Genomic DNA, 13,416 nt, shown 5'->3' with positions numbered 1-13,416 from the left:
ATTTCAAATTGTGGCATTTTAGCAAGATGAGACTAATTTTTGAAATTAGTTGTGACGTTTACCTCTCTCTGTATACCGTCATGATTAAGCATGCAGCCTGTGGAATCACACTGCCTGAGTTAAAATTCAGGTTTTTGCCGGTTAGTAGCTGGATAAATTATCTGAACATCTTAGGCCTCTATTTCGTCATCTATTAAGTGGGAATAATAATAATTGTACCTACCTCTAAGGTGTTTGGAGGGTTTGATAAGACACACAAAGCCTTTGGTATAGTGCTTGGCTCATTGTTAAGTACTTAATAAATGTTACTTTTTCTTTTTTTCCATTCTCCCGCTCCCTCCTGCCCCCACTGCCACCAATGAGAAAGATCGTGGCAGAAAAATCCTCATTCTGCCCAAAACCAAGGGTGACAAAGGAGACGGCATCTAGTCCATGGAAATTGAATAACTGCATTTTCCTTTTAAGTGAGAGGATGCAGTAAAGAATCTAATTTGGTAAGTACTCTTTTGCTTTCAAAGGCAAGTTTATTCCTCTGTGGTTGTTTAACTTGATTATCATTCTGTTTGGGGAATTAGAATTTCTCAAACTAATTTTACATTATGGAAAGGTCATTGTAGAGATTTCCATCCTGCAATATAAACCATCTTTCAAATATATGAAACAACAGCAATGACCGAACAAAGCCCCACTTGGACTCTTAATAGAGAGGCTTATTTCCCAAGCTCTAATTGATTCAAGCTGCTTCTTTTTATGGTATAAATTCACAAGATCTCAAGGAGACCAGAAGGTTCTCTTGCGACTTGTTTTGTGTCAATGGAAGACATTTCGGTTTTCCTGAGGACAAGGGGTCTAACCAGCCCACACCCTAAGAACAGAGAGTAAAGAAAGAAAGAAGCAGGCAACGAAAGGTTTTCCCAAGACCATGTGGCTTAAACCCTCAGAGAGTCTTTCAGACTCCAACTCAGAACTATTAATTTTATTCCCAAAACAGATTCAATATCTTGTTTGGTCTCTGCTTTTTCATAACAGATCAGGAGAAGCAAATTAAAGTGAAGGCACAAGGATGGTGAAGGGAGCAAAGGGGCTTCTGGGAACTTTACAGTAGAGGAGAAAACGGAAACAGGTGATGCCGTCTACTGCAGAGACCAGTAGTGTTCCGTGCTCTGCAGCTTGAAGTCACTGAGAGACCTGGCTCACTGAGAAAGTTGTGTGCATGCATGCCAAGTCGCTTCAGTCCTGTCCAACTCTTTGTGACCTTATAGACCTCTGTCCAAGGAATTCTCCAGGCAAGAATACTGGAGAGGGCCACTGTGCCCTCCTTCTTGACCCAGGGATCGAACTCGTGTCTCTTACATCTCCTGCATTAGCAGGCAGATTCTTTATCACTGGCTCAAATGGGTAAAGACAGTTGTACATTACATTAAATCATCCTCAGTTTAAGAATATGGAAGATGTGTTTTAGAAACATTTTTATTGAATAATAGTGGTATGAAAATTGGGGAACTTACTTTCTAGAACACTTTGGTTATCTAGAAAGAGAATAGATATAGGCTATATTTATCCTCCCATGGTAGTAGATCAATGAGGTATACAGTAGTTTGCTAAAAGTTCAAAATCGAGATGTTGGCCAGGTTGGCTTCTTCTGAGGGCTGTGAGCAAATGACTTGCTCCAGGCTTCTCTCCTTGGCTTGGAGATGGCTGTTTTCCCCTCTATGTCTGTCTCTGTGTCCAACTTCCTCATTTTCATATTAGATTAAGAACCACCTTCATGACCTCATTCTGCCTTGATTGTTTCTATTGCCTGTATCTCATACATGCTTTATTTGTTATGTCTACTAGAACAGAGGGCAAGTATAATGTCTTCTCAAAGCTCATATTAAAAACGGCTCTGCAAATAAATAGTGCCCGGACCCTGATGAGAACTGTCAAGTTTGTTGTGGAGTTGCAGGCTGTCACAAAGTCGTGAATGCCACAGGCTGATGGTGCTCAGATCAAGTCCTCAAGTTTGCTGAGTAGCCTGGTTCTTAGATGGGGGTGGTGGTGGGGGTGTATGCCCTATCCCTTTTAGGTACACGTTTCCCTGGTGGCTCAGAGGTTAAAGCATCTGCCTGCAATGCGGGAGACCTGGGTTCGATCCCTGGGTTGGGAAGATCCCCTGGAGAAGGAAATGGCAACCCACTCCAGGATTCTTGCCTGGAGAATCCCATGGACGGAGGAGCCTGGTGGGCTACAGTCCACGGGGTCACAAAGAGTCGGACAGGACTGAGCGACTTCACTTTCACTTTAAGGTAGGAAGGAGCTGATATACTGCTCCTCTATACTTTTCATTAGGCACCAATGAATGGTAAATGGTGCCAATCAACCTGCCAATACAAGAGATACAAGAGACGTGGGCTCAGTTCCTAGGTCAGGAAGACATCCTGGAGGAGGAAATGGGAACCCACTCCAGTATCCTTGCCTGGAAAATTCCATGGACACAGGAGCCTAGTGAGTGCAGTCCATGGGTTGGCAGAGTCAGATACAACCGAGCATGCGTGCACACACAAACCGAGAAACTACTGTTCTCTTGCAAATGGAGTAGAATAATTCAAACTCACTTTAGCAATTCAGATTCAAGGAGAAGAACCAGCCAATCCACTTGGTGGTTGTATAAACCACTTTCAGCAGGTTGTTTTGACACTGTGTGGACACATTCAGAGTTGTCCATAGCTGCAACACGCCTGTTATTTTTTTCCTGAGCTAAAATTAAAATAACAGACAGCAAATAACTGAGTAGGTGAGATATAACAAAGCTTTATAACTGAAGAACAAAGCTAGCCTTTGAGGTGAGATAAACCAGGTACTTACTCATATGGAATCCATTGAAAAACAGGATTTTTATGACCTTGAAGTAAAGATTGTGATTGAGAGAGTGATTCAGATCTTACAATACTGGCTAGCAGGGGTTTGGCCTAAGAAATAACTGCCTTCAGTATGTCGATTTAGATTTATTATGGAATCTGAAGTTCACAAAGAGCCTGATTGTATGTGTCCCTAAGTTGTATATCTAATTGGCCTTTATTGATACTGATGATCAAGCTAATAATATATACACAATAATCTATACATGCCCACGGACCAAATCAACCTGACCTTCATGCCCAAAAAACAATCCCTGCCTAACTAAGATCTAAAAACTCAATCTGATAACTTACTTGCCATTTGGTATTAAGAATGACTCACAGCTGTCCTAAATACCTCTGCCACCAGAGCTGAATGAGAACTGGATGCCCAAGTAGGAAATTCTGAGAATCCTTCTAACATAGCACTGCGTTCTCCATGCAGTGATGCCAACTCCTCCTTACAGTGCATCTGCTCTGTGTGTGCTACAGTAAAAGGTAAACAGCATGGATTTGGATGTATATGAGACTGTATCTTTTTTTTCTTTTGAAACTGTATCTTTTTAAATGTCACATCTATATTTGTTTAATGGTGAGATTAGTTCAGTAGAACAAGCTTATATAAGATGGTACTTAAAGAAAAGCTCAGTTCTGTGGATCTCAGTATTATTTAGTCATCTGTTTGTGCAACTGTATTTTTAACCTGATTTATGATGAGCAAATAGTTTTTCTGAACTCCCAAGCTGTGTTTCCATACTTCAGTTTGGTTTATTTTCCTCTCAGTTTCCTTCAGAACATATTACAGGGAATTTTCTTTGGAAATTTCATAATGCTTCCCTGAAAGTAGGTAGCATCCATCAGAAAGGACCAAACTGAATGATGAAAATTAAAGAATTGATATAGAATCATAGAATATATGCATTGTTTCCAGTGCGTTGCAAGAGAAACAGATTTATATCACATTCTCTTTAGTCTGTCCTTTTTTTTTGTATCTTTTTATTTTTATTGAAAATATTTTCTGTGGTCATGTAAAACCTGTGCCAACACTTCTGACTGACAAAGATTCTTGAAAATTTTAATTGAAGCATTATTGTCATAGTATTAATAGTAATATCCAGCTGTAAAAATTCACTTGGTATGAAATGTAGGGTAGTAAGTCTGTATGAAAGATTTGTACTCATTCCTCAAGAAGTTTATCTTTGGAGAGTTTCTTTCTTTTTTAAACTTAGGAATAATTGACAAATCTAATTGTGCATATTTAAAGTGTACAGTGTGATGATTTGATATACGTATGTGCTGTAGAATGATCACCAAGATCAGATAACTAGCACAGCATCACCTCATATTGTTAGCATGGATAACTCTGTATGTATGTGTCGGGGGAGCGGTAAGGATGCTAGAGTGCTCTCGGCAACTTTCAAGTCTGTGATACCATATCATTAACTATAACCACCATGTTGCACGTTAGATCCTTAGAACTTGTTCTCATAACCGAAGATTTGTACCTTCTCATGTGTATCATGGAGAAGGCAATGGCAACCCACTCCAGTATTCTTGCCTGGAGAATCCCAGGGATGGAGGAGCCTGGTGGGCTGCCGTCTGTGGGGCACGACTTAGCAGCATGTGTATCTCCCTGTCTCTGCCTCCCTCCAGCCCCCTGGCAACCACCATTTCTCCATTCTTTGTTTCTGTGAAGTTGGTTTTGATTGTTTGTTTTGATTCAACATGTAAATGACACCATACAGTATTTGTCTTTCTCTGTCTGGCTTATTTCACTCGTAATGGCCTCCAGGTTTATTCATGTTGTTATAAGAAGCAAGATTTCCTTTTTTTTTTTTTTTGACTGAGTAATGTTCTACTGTGTGTATATATATGCATGCCCGCTCAGTTACTCAGCCGTGTCCTACTCTTTGTGACCCCCATGGACTATAGCCTGCCAAGGCTCCTCTGTCCATGGGATTTCCCAGACAAGAATACTGGAGTGGGTTGTCATTTCCTTTTCCAAAGGATCTTCGAGACCCAGGGACTGAACCTACATCTCCTGAGTCTCCTGCATTGGTGGGTGGATTCTTCACCACTGAGCCACCTGGGAAGCCCCTGTGTATGTATATATACATTCTTCTGCTGCTAAGTCACTTCAGTCGTGTCCGACTCTGTGTGACCCCATAGACGGCAGCCCACCAGGCTCCCCCGTCCCTGGGACTCTCCAGGCAAGAACACTGGAGTGGGTTGCCATTTCCTTCTCCAATGTGTGAAAGTGAAATTGCTCAGTCCTGTCTGACTCTGTGTGACCGCATGGCGTGCAGCCCACCAGGCTCCTCTGTCCATGGGGTTTTCCAGGCAAGAGTATTGCAATGGGGTGCCATTGCCTTCTCCGATATATACATTCTATATAGACATATAGAATACACCTGTGTCTAAATTTATAATTTTATTCATTCATTTGGACATTTAGGTTATTTCCATATCCTGGCTAACGTGACTAATGCTGCAAAGAACATAGGTAGGTAGGTATCTCTTCAAGATACTAACTAGTTCCTTCGGATGTATACCTAGGAGTTGGGATTGCTGGATCGTATGGTAGTTCAATTTTAAACTTTCTGAGGTACCATTGAACTGTTTTCCATAGTGACTGTGCCATTTTACATTTCCACCAATGGTGCACAACGGTTCCCTTGTCTCCACATCCCTGCTAACACTTGTTATCTCTTGTCTTTTTTCTAACAGCCATCTAGCAGGTGTGAGGTGGTATTTTACTGTGGTTTCGATTTGCATTTCCCTGATTGTTAGTGGTGATGTCACATTCTTTCTCAAAACCAATGACTAAACACCAGACACTTTGCAAAGGGTATCACTTATAATATCCCATTTACTTCTTGTAATGGTCTTGTCAGGTATTATTTTCCCTCTGATGGAGTGAATGGAGGCTTGGAGAAGTTGAGTGATTTGCCCAAAGCTTCACAGCTATGAAACAGCAAAGCAGGACTTCCAACCCAAGTCTGTGTGGCTCCAAAGGGAGCCCTCTTTACGGCTCTAAAATAAGAACTCATTTTATTTTCCTCTTGTTTTGAAACAGCTTATTATTTTGAAACTAAGGTCCAAATTCGATTGATATCAAAAAGTCTTAAGTGAATGCTAAACGATGTCGTAAGAGTTTTTTGTTTTTTTGTTTTTTTTTTTCTTCTGTGCTTGTCTTTTGTAAAAACTTCATTTGTAAGGATGTTTTCCGTGAACCTTTGGGCTGGTCCTCTGTGACTTACTGAATTCTGTCTATTTGGCATTCTTTCTCTTCTGCTGTTGCATTGGCTGCCTCCTAACTTCCCACACAAATCAACAATCACACCCTTATCAAGCCTTCAAGATTTTTTCTAACTTTCTGTGACCAGTAGAGAGAAAATAGCCACTAACTAGGGGTCACACCACCTGAAACAGCATTGGTAACAGTTGGTCTTGGTCCCTTCTCTTTCCTCACTTGGGGCCCAGGCCAGAACCCAGCCTCTCACTATTAGAGTTTTTCAACTGTGAGTCAGGTGCAAATTCTCTGTCTCCCCAGTTCCATAAGGCATAGGCTACACTCTCCAAAAGACTCTCTTAAAGCCCCCTGCTTGGTTTGACGGGGGTGGGCAAGAGCCACAGCAGCCCCTCAACTCTGCAGAAAACCCAGGAGCCACACCCAAGCCTCCAGTAAAGATCCTCACGATGAGGCAGGGCCCCTGTGCAGTGTTTTGGGTCACCCTACCAGGGTCTGCATGGATGGCCTAACCCCTCTATTTAGAAGGCATGGCTGCCTCACAATCCTTACCCTCAGCTTTGGGGTCTCAACCCTGATGGGAGCATCAGAAAAATACTATTTTAATATCTGATTCCCTATACATTTGACAGTGTATTTAAAAAGCAAAGACATCATTTTGCTGACAAAGGTCCATATGGTCAGGAAGTGAAGTTGGTCAGTCGGGTCTGACTCTTTGCGATCCTGTGGACTGTAGCCCACAAGGCTCCTCCGTCTATGGGATTCTCCAGGCAAGAATACTGGAATAGGTTGCCATTTCGTTCTCCAAGTGATCTTCCCAAACCAGGATTCGAACCCAGGTCTCCCATATTGTGGGCAGACGCTTTAAACTCTGAGCCACCAGGGAAGGCTTCCATATGGTCAAAGCTATGGTTTTTCCAGTAGCCATATATGAATGTGGGAGTTGGACCATAAGGAAGGCTGAGCACTGAAGAACTGATGCTTTCAGGCTGTGGTGCTGGAGAAGATTCTTGAGAGTCCCTTAGACAGCAAGGAGATCAAACCAATCAGTCCTAAAAATCAACCCTGAATGTTCTTTGGAAGGACTAATGCTGAAGCTGAAGCTCCAATATTTTGGCCTCCTGATGAGAAGAGCTGATTCACTGAAAAAAACCCTAATGCTGGGAAAGATTGAGGGCAGGAGGAGAAGGGGAAAACAGAGGATGAGAAGGTTGGATGGTATCATCAACTCCTTGGACATGAGTTTGAGCAAACTCTGGGAGATAGTGAAGGACAGGGAAGCCTGGAGTGCTGCAGTCCATGGGGTTGCAAAGAGGAGGACACGACTGAGCAACTGAACAAGAAGAGTACATTTGGGCATTTTTAGCACATAGTTGTAATTAGAATCCTGATGGAGAGAGAGGAGGCAGGGAAGAGCTGCTTTAGAAAAATACACAGAGGAGTGAGGCTGTGAAGATGAGGAGGACTACCATGTAAAAGATACCAAGGGGACGAGTAACCCACACACAGAGGGGGAAGAAAGAAACCAAATGTTGAGATGAGATCCTAGAAGGTGAGAGAAGACCCAGGAGACAGCCCTGTTGTGGACACAAAGAGAAGAGAGTTTCAGGAAAAGGGGATGCTAAAAAGGATCAAACTCTGTGATATTTACACAGCTCCTAGAAATCAGAAATAAAAGACTCACAGCTCCACAGAAAAATGGGCAAAGACCACAAACAGATAGCTCTCCAGAAAGAAAGTCAAATGGCCCTCGAACATTTGGCAAAATGCTCAACTTCACTGTCAGTGAGGGAATCGCAAGTGAAAACTACCCTGAGATCCAGTTCTCACCTTCCAGATTGGCAAACGTCCTGACAACGCATGGCGCTGGCAAGATGGAAAAGAGCACATCAGTGCTGAGCACGGTGCACACTGGCTCCACTCGGGTGTAGGCGGATCTGGCAACCTCTATCCAAACCACATTTCTTGATACAGATGGCCACTGTACTTTCTGGAAGCACTTTCTCTTTTGGGTTCTAAACGGCAACTCCCGTAGTTTTCCTCCAGTATCACAGTTGGCTCCTTTTGAACCTCTGTGTTTGGCCAACCGACTTCTGCTTGGCCTCTAAGTATCGGCGTGCTCCAGGGTTCAGTCTGGGGTCCTTTTTTCCATCAACACCCTCTCCTTAGATTGTCTCCTCCAATCCCTTTGCTTATTTTTTTTGAGTGTGACAAAATACCATTAACATACATTTTATCCTTTCAAGCGTGCAATTGAGTGGCGTTTGGTACATTCAAGTTGTGCAACCATCCCTTCTACCTCGTTCCAGAACATTCCCATCACCCTCCCCCAAAATAATGCCATCCCCATTAGGCAGGCTCTCCCCACTTCGCCCTCCCTCCAGCCCCTGGCAACCATGAATCTGCCTTAGGTCTCTGCGTGCTGCTGTTATGCGTGTGTGCTCAGTCGTGTCTGACTCTTCTCGACCCCATGGACTGTAGGCCACCAGGCTTTTCTGTCCATGGGATTCTCCAGGCAGTGGGTTGCCATTTCCTCCTCCGGGGGATCTTCCCAACCTAGGGATTGAGTTTATGTCTCCTGCACTGAAGGCAGATTCTTTACCGCTGAGTCACCTGGGAAGCCTGTGGATCTGTTTTTTCTGGATGTTCCAAATGAACAGAATCATTCACTTAGGATAATGTTTTCAAGGGTCATCCATGTAGCATGTATCAGCACTTCATTCTTTTTCATGGCTGAATAATATTCCACAGAATGGTTATTCAACATTTCGTTTATCTGTTCATCTGTCGATGGACATGGGTATTGCTTCTACCATTTGGCTATTTTAAATAGTGCTGCTATGAATATTTGTGTACAAGGTTTTTTTTGAACATCTGTTCTCAATTTTTTGGGGTCTATACCCAGAGTGGAATTGCTTAGTCATGTGGTAACTCTATTTTTAACTAATCTGACTTCTTTTTAAAAAATCTGTATTCTGATAACTCCAAAATTTGTATTGCTGGCCTAGCTTCTCCTAGCCATCTCCTTCAGATCTCCCCCGGCAGACTGGCATCTCAAAGTTGACTTGTCCAATATTCTCAGCTCTCCCCAAGCTCCTGCTCCTGTCTCGCCGTCCCAGGAAAGAACACCAACATTCAGCCAAGGTGCTGGAACTCATCCTCAGTTCTTTTCTGCCCAGCTCTCCCCACAGGCAGTTCATCCGTGAGTGTTATCAACCCTGCACCCACAAGATTCTCACCTTCCCCACTCTTGTTTCCTCGGTGGCAGTATCTCCTATCCAGGCTCCTGCACAGACGCCAGCAATTTCTGCTACTGCCCCTAGAATTCATTTTCCACTCTGTAGGCAAGGTCAGCTTTCAAAAATACATACATGATTACTTAGCTTTCCTGCTTCAACCCTCCCAGTGGTTTCACCTTGCAATCAGAATTAAACCCAAACTCACTTCTGTGGCCTGAAGTGGTCGGCAATCTGTCGCTGCCCCTCCTCCACCGCCTCCTCTGCTTCCGGTGTTTTACCACACTGGTCCTTTTGTCCCTTGAACTGGTACCTGCCACAGGGCCTCTGAACTCCCTGTTGACTGACCCGCACAGCCAGTTCCTTCTCACTACTGAGGCTTTCTACTCAAATGTCACCCCTTTATGGAAGCCCTGTCCGACCACCCTTCCCCTAAGCCTCCATCTCATTATACCAAACTCTTACATCACTGCTATATTATTGACATTGTCACATCACCGTCTAAAAGTACCTTATTTATATTTATGTGTTTATTTTTATACTTGGTGTGTCTTTCCATCCGTCCCCTTTGCTATTCCCTCCCCCGAGCATAAGCTGCTGAAGGTAGGAATTTTGCTGGTTCGTGGCTGTATCTCTGGGGCCTAGGACAGTGCCTGGCACATTCAAGTCACAGAAAACATGTTTGAATGCTGTTGAAAAAGAAAAGTTCCTATCACCTCTGGACTTAAATTCTCCCCATCCAACCACCACTTCTCATCTCTCTCCTCCTCCTTGTCAATATACTTCTCCAAGAAATAGACCATATCTAATGTATTTATTTTGCTATTGTTCCTTCCCTCTGTAGTTCTGAGCAGTCCAGTTTTGCACCTCTAACATTCAAAAGTGCTTGCTCAGAGGTTCTCGGAAACTCCCTGGATGTTAGAACTGGTCCCTTTGTGCACCGTGCCCTTTCTGTAGCTTCTGACACTCATAATCCTATTCACGCTCATGAATCTTCCTTTGAAATCTTGTCCTTTCTTGGCATGAGGCCTGGGTCTACCAGGAGCTTGGGGAGCCTGGGAATGGATCTTCTAGTCTTAGGAATCTGTGCTGGGGGTTCCATCCCCTCACACCCGCTAAACAGGCTGGCTCTTGGCCAGATGGTCCAGAATATCTGTTGGAATGGGTCAGTGACACAGATTGCTAATGCAAAGTGCAAAGGGAAATGCTCAAAGCACCGGAAGGGATCCAGACTGCATTCAGGTGGTACCTCGGCAGTGTTGTGCCATGCTGTGCTCCCGAGGGTAAAGGAAGCTGTACCTGCTCTGTGTGGCTTCTCGGGGCTCTAAATTGGTCTTTTATCTGTCAAGTGAGTTGGATCCTTTTCCTGAGCCTATAGAATTTTTTGATCCATTCCATTGGGTCAAAGGTATATCTGCTGTGGCTAGACTCTTGATGTTCTTTTCTTTTAATTGAAGTATAGTTGATTTACAATGTTGTATCAATTTCTGCTGTACAGCAGAGTGAATCAGTTATCCATAACATACATTCTTTTTTAATATTCTTTTCCATTATTGTTTATCACAGAATATTGAATATAATTCCTTGTGCTGTAGAGTAGGAACTTGTTGTTTATACATCCTAATATAACAGCTTACATCAGCCAACTCCAATCTCCCACTCCATCCCTCCCCCTCGGCAACCACCAGTCTGTTCTATCTGTCCGTGTAGACTCTTAATGTTCTAAAGCACAGACCTGTCTTGTCCCACTTGATTCCCACTAGGTATGAGGGGCGTGAAGTTTCGGAGAGCCTGCCTCTCCCACTTACTAGCTGCATAACCTTGGGCAAGTTAACTGCACATCTTAAATCCTCCTGCTCTTCATCTGAAAATTGAGCAGAACCCCTGCAATCTCACAAGACTGTGGTGAGGATGGGAGGAGTCCACACCCAGAACATTCAACCGTCAATGGCTCCCCATTACCCTCCTAATTAGGTCTGGCACTGAAGTCCCCACCCCACCTTCCTCCATTATTTATTAGGCTCCCCAAAAGGTCCCGCTATCCCTCCTCATGCCAGGTCCCACACCTTCTGCTGCTTATGCGAGACCATTTTCTTCTTGGATTTTTCTTTGTTTTCTGTATTTTTTAAAAAATGCATTAATTTTATAATCAAGAAAAAAATCTCACCATTAATGGCCTTTGGAGCACTCACCCTAATTTCAAAACCCTGATTGTCATCATCTGTGGTTGCTTGAGCCTTTGAATCATCACTGGATGTTTTAAACCTTCCCTAGAATTCATAGTATTGGAACTTAAAGTGTACAGAGTCAAGTGTGTACAGAGATATTATACAAATATACAACCAGTTGTTATAGAAATCGAAATCGTAAACGCTCTGAGGGCAGAACCTTATTTTTTGACTCATTGAGTATTTCCACTGCAGTGACTGGTGACTATCAGATCGCCTCGTCTGTGGTTTCAGTAAATATTTGTTTAATTGAATTGTTAACTAATGCATGTGAGAACAAGCAGGACCTCCATGCTTTTTGTCTCTTATGAATAGAAGTTAAAAATAGCCCATGTAATTCATCAGATTAACTGATAAAGGTTTTGTTCTTTTGCCTAGAGAGAGGGCTCTTAAAAGATCATTTAGAAGCTTTTCTTTTACAAATCCAGCAGTTTAATGCCTCTTGAATGGATGACTAACAGCAGCAGTTATAATGACATATCAGTTCATATCTATCTTTTGCTTTCTCACCCATGAAAGATACTCGAAGTACTTTACAAGGGCCAGATCAATCCCGCTGAGGGAATGGGGGCCGCCTTCATTGCCCGCCTCACAGAACAGTAATTGCAAAGGGATGTTTGTCCTGGCTCACACTCTTCACTCTGAGGGTTGGGATCATTCACTGTTGTGGGGGATTTCAGTTTACCTGCCTCTTACCTTATCTTGTGGGAGCAATTTCTCTTTGAAGTGATGGACCCTTTTCTTACAGATTTTCAGTTCCTCTGTGTGGTTAATACATGACAGCTGATTGTTGTTTTAATCTTATTGATTTGAACGGAAGGCTGAATAAGACAAATCATCCAGTGTTTACTTGATCATCTGTTTAAATGTTCCGTTTTCTTTAGATGTGAGCCAAAAATTCTTGTTACATTTTTAGTGATAGTGATCATCACTAAACAGTCTCTCTGAGCACCTTCCTGTTGTGAAGTCTGTACAAATTAGGTTAGTTCCGGTCCAAAAGGAGCTTGTAATTTAAAACTGCATAAAGGCCAGTATTTCTCAACTGGGGACATTTTTGCCTCCCTGGAGGACATTTGGCAATGTCTAGAGATAGTTTTGGGTGTCGTCACTTTGGAGGGAGTACTACCAGCAAGGAGAGTGTTGGCCAGGGATGTTGTTAACCATCCCATTGTGTTTAAACAGCCCTACAACAAAGAATGTTCTGGCCTCAAATTTCAATAGTGCTGAGTTTCTGAAGCCTTGATATAAACATATGGCCTGAAAGGCACAATTAATTTAAAAATGGGTTAAGAAATGCCTATGGGCTTCTCAGGAGAAGGAAATGGCAACCCACTACCGTATTCTTGCCCGGAAAATTCCATGGACAGAGGAGCCTGGCGGGCTACAGTGCATGGGGTTGCAAAGAGTCAGACATGACTGAGCGCGCGCGCGCGCACACACACACACACACACACACACACGTGGAAATAGCCCCAGTGACAGAGTTAACTACCTTTCTATTGGAGAGGTTTTGGAAAAGGGATTAAGGAGGATGTCAGACGTCTCTGGGGGAGTCGAGAGATCTTCCTGAGAGTGTGTGATGACTTGAAATCATTCTGAGTATTAACTCTGAGGTCTACATCTAAGAAAAATGCCAGTCCTTTAAGAAAAGGATCCCTACTCGTCAGCTCTTTAAATTGTAAGATGTGGACTTTATCTTAGGATTACAAAATAATTCACGAAAGCCAGAAACAAAGCTCAGAATCATATTAATTCAAAGACCACAAAAAGAGGAACCATTCAGCCATCTCAAAGCAATTCTTGCATCATTTCCTTGTGTGCGG

At 43.0% G+C, this 13,416-nt stretch overlaps 1 long non-coding RNA gene across 8 annotated transcripts in view; it reads left to right on the top strand.

Annotated features, from left to right (window-relative positions):
- Positions 1 to 13,416, top strand: part of LOC138427756 (uncharacterized) — a 65,402-nt gene that overhangs the window by 12,266 nt on the left and 39,720 nt on the right. For 5 of the 8 annotated variants that reach the window (XR_011252164.1, XR_011252159.1, XR_011252160.1 and 2 more), the window contains 2 exons: positions 368 to 494; positions 3,250 to 3,377. This is a non-coding gene — a long non-coding RNA (uncharacterized lncRNA). Of the gene's footprint in view, positions 1 to 363; positions 495 to 3,249; positions 3,378 to 13,416 lie in introns of all 8 variants that reach the window. The other 3 variants (XR_011252163.1, XR_011252165.1, XR_011252166.1) reach the window with 2 other exon arrangements.

This window comes from Ovis canadensis, chromosome 22 (assembly GCF_042477335.2).
Source record: "Ovis canadensis isolate MfBH-ARS-UI-01 breed Bighorn chromosome 22, ARS-UI_OviCan_v2, whole genome shotgun sequence".
In the NCBI taxonomy this organism is placed as follows: domain Eukaryota; kingdom Metazoa; phylum Chordata; class Mammalia; order Artiodactyla; family Bovidae; genus Ovis; species Ovis canadensis.
This window is presented reverse-complemented; position numbering and strand designations above follow the sequence as displayed.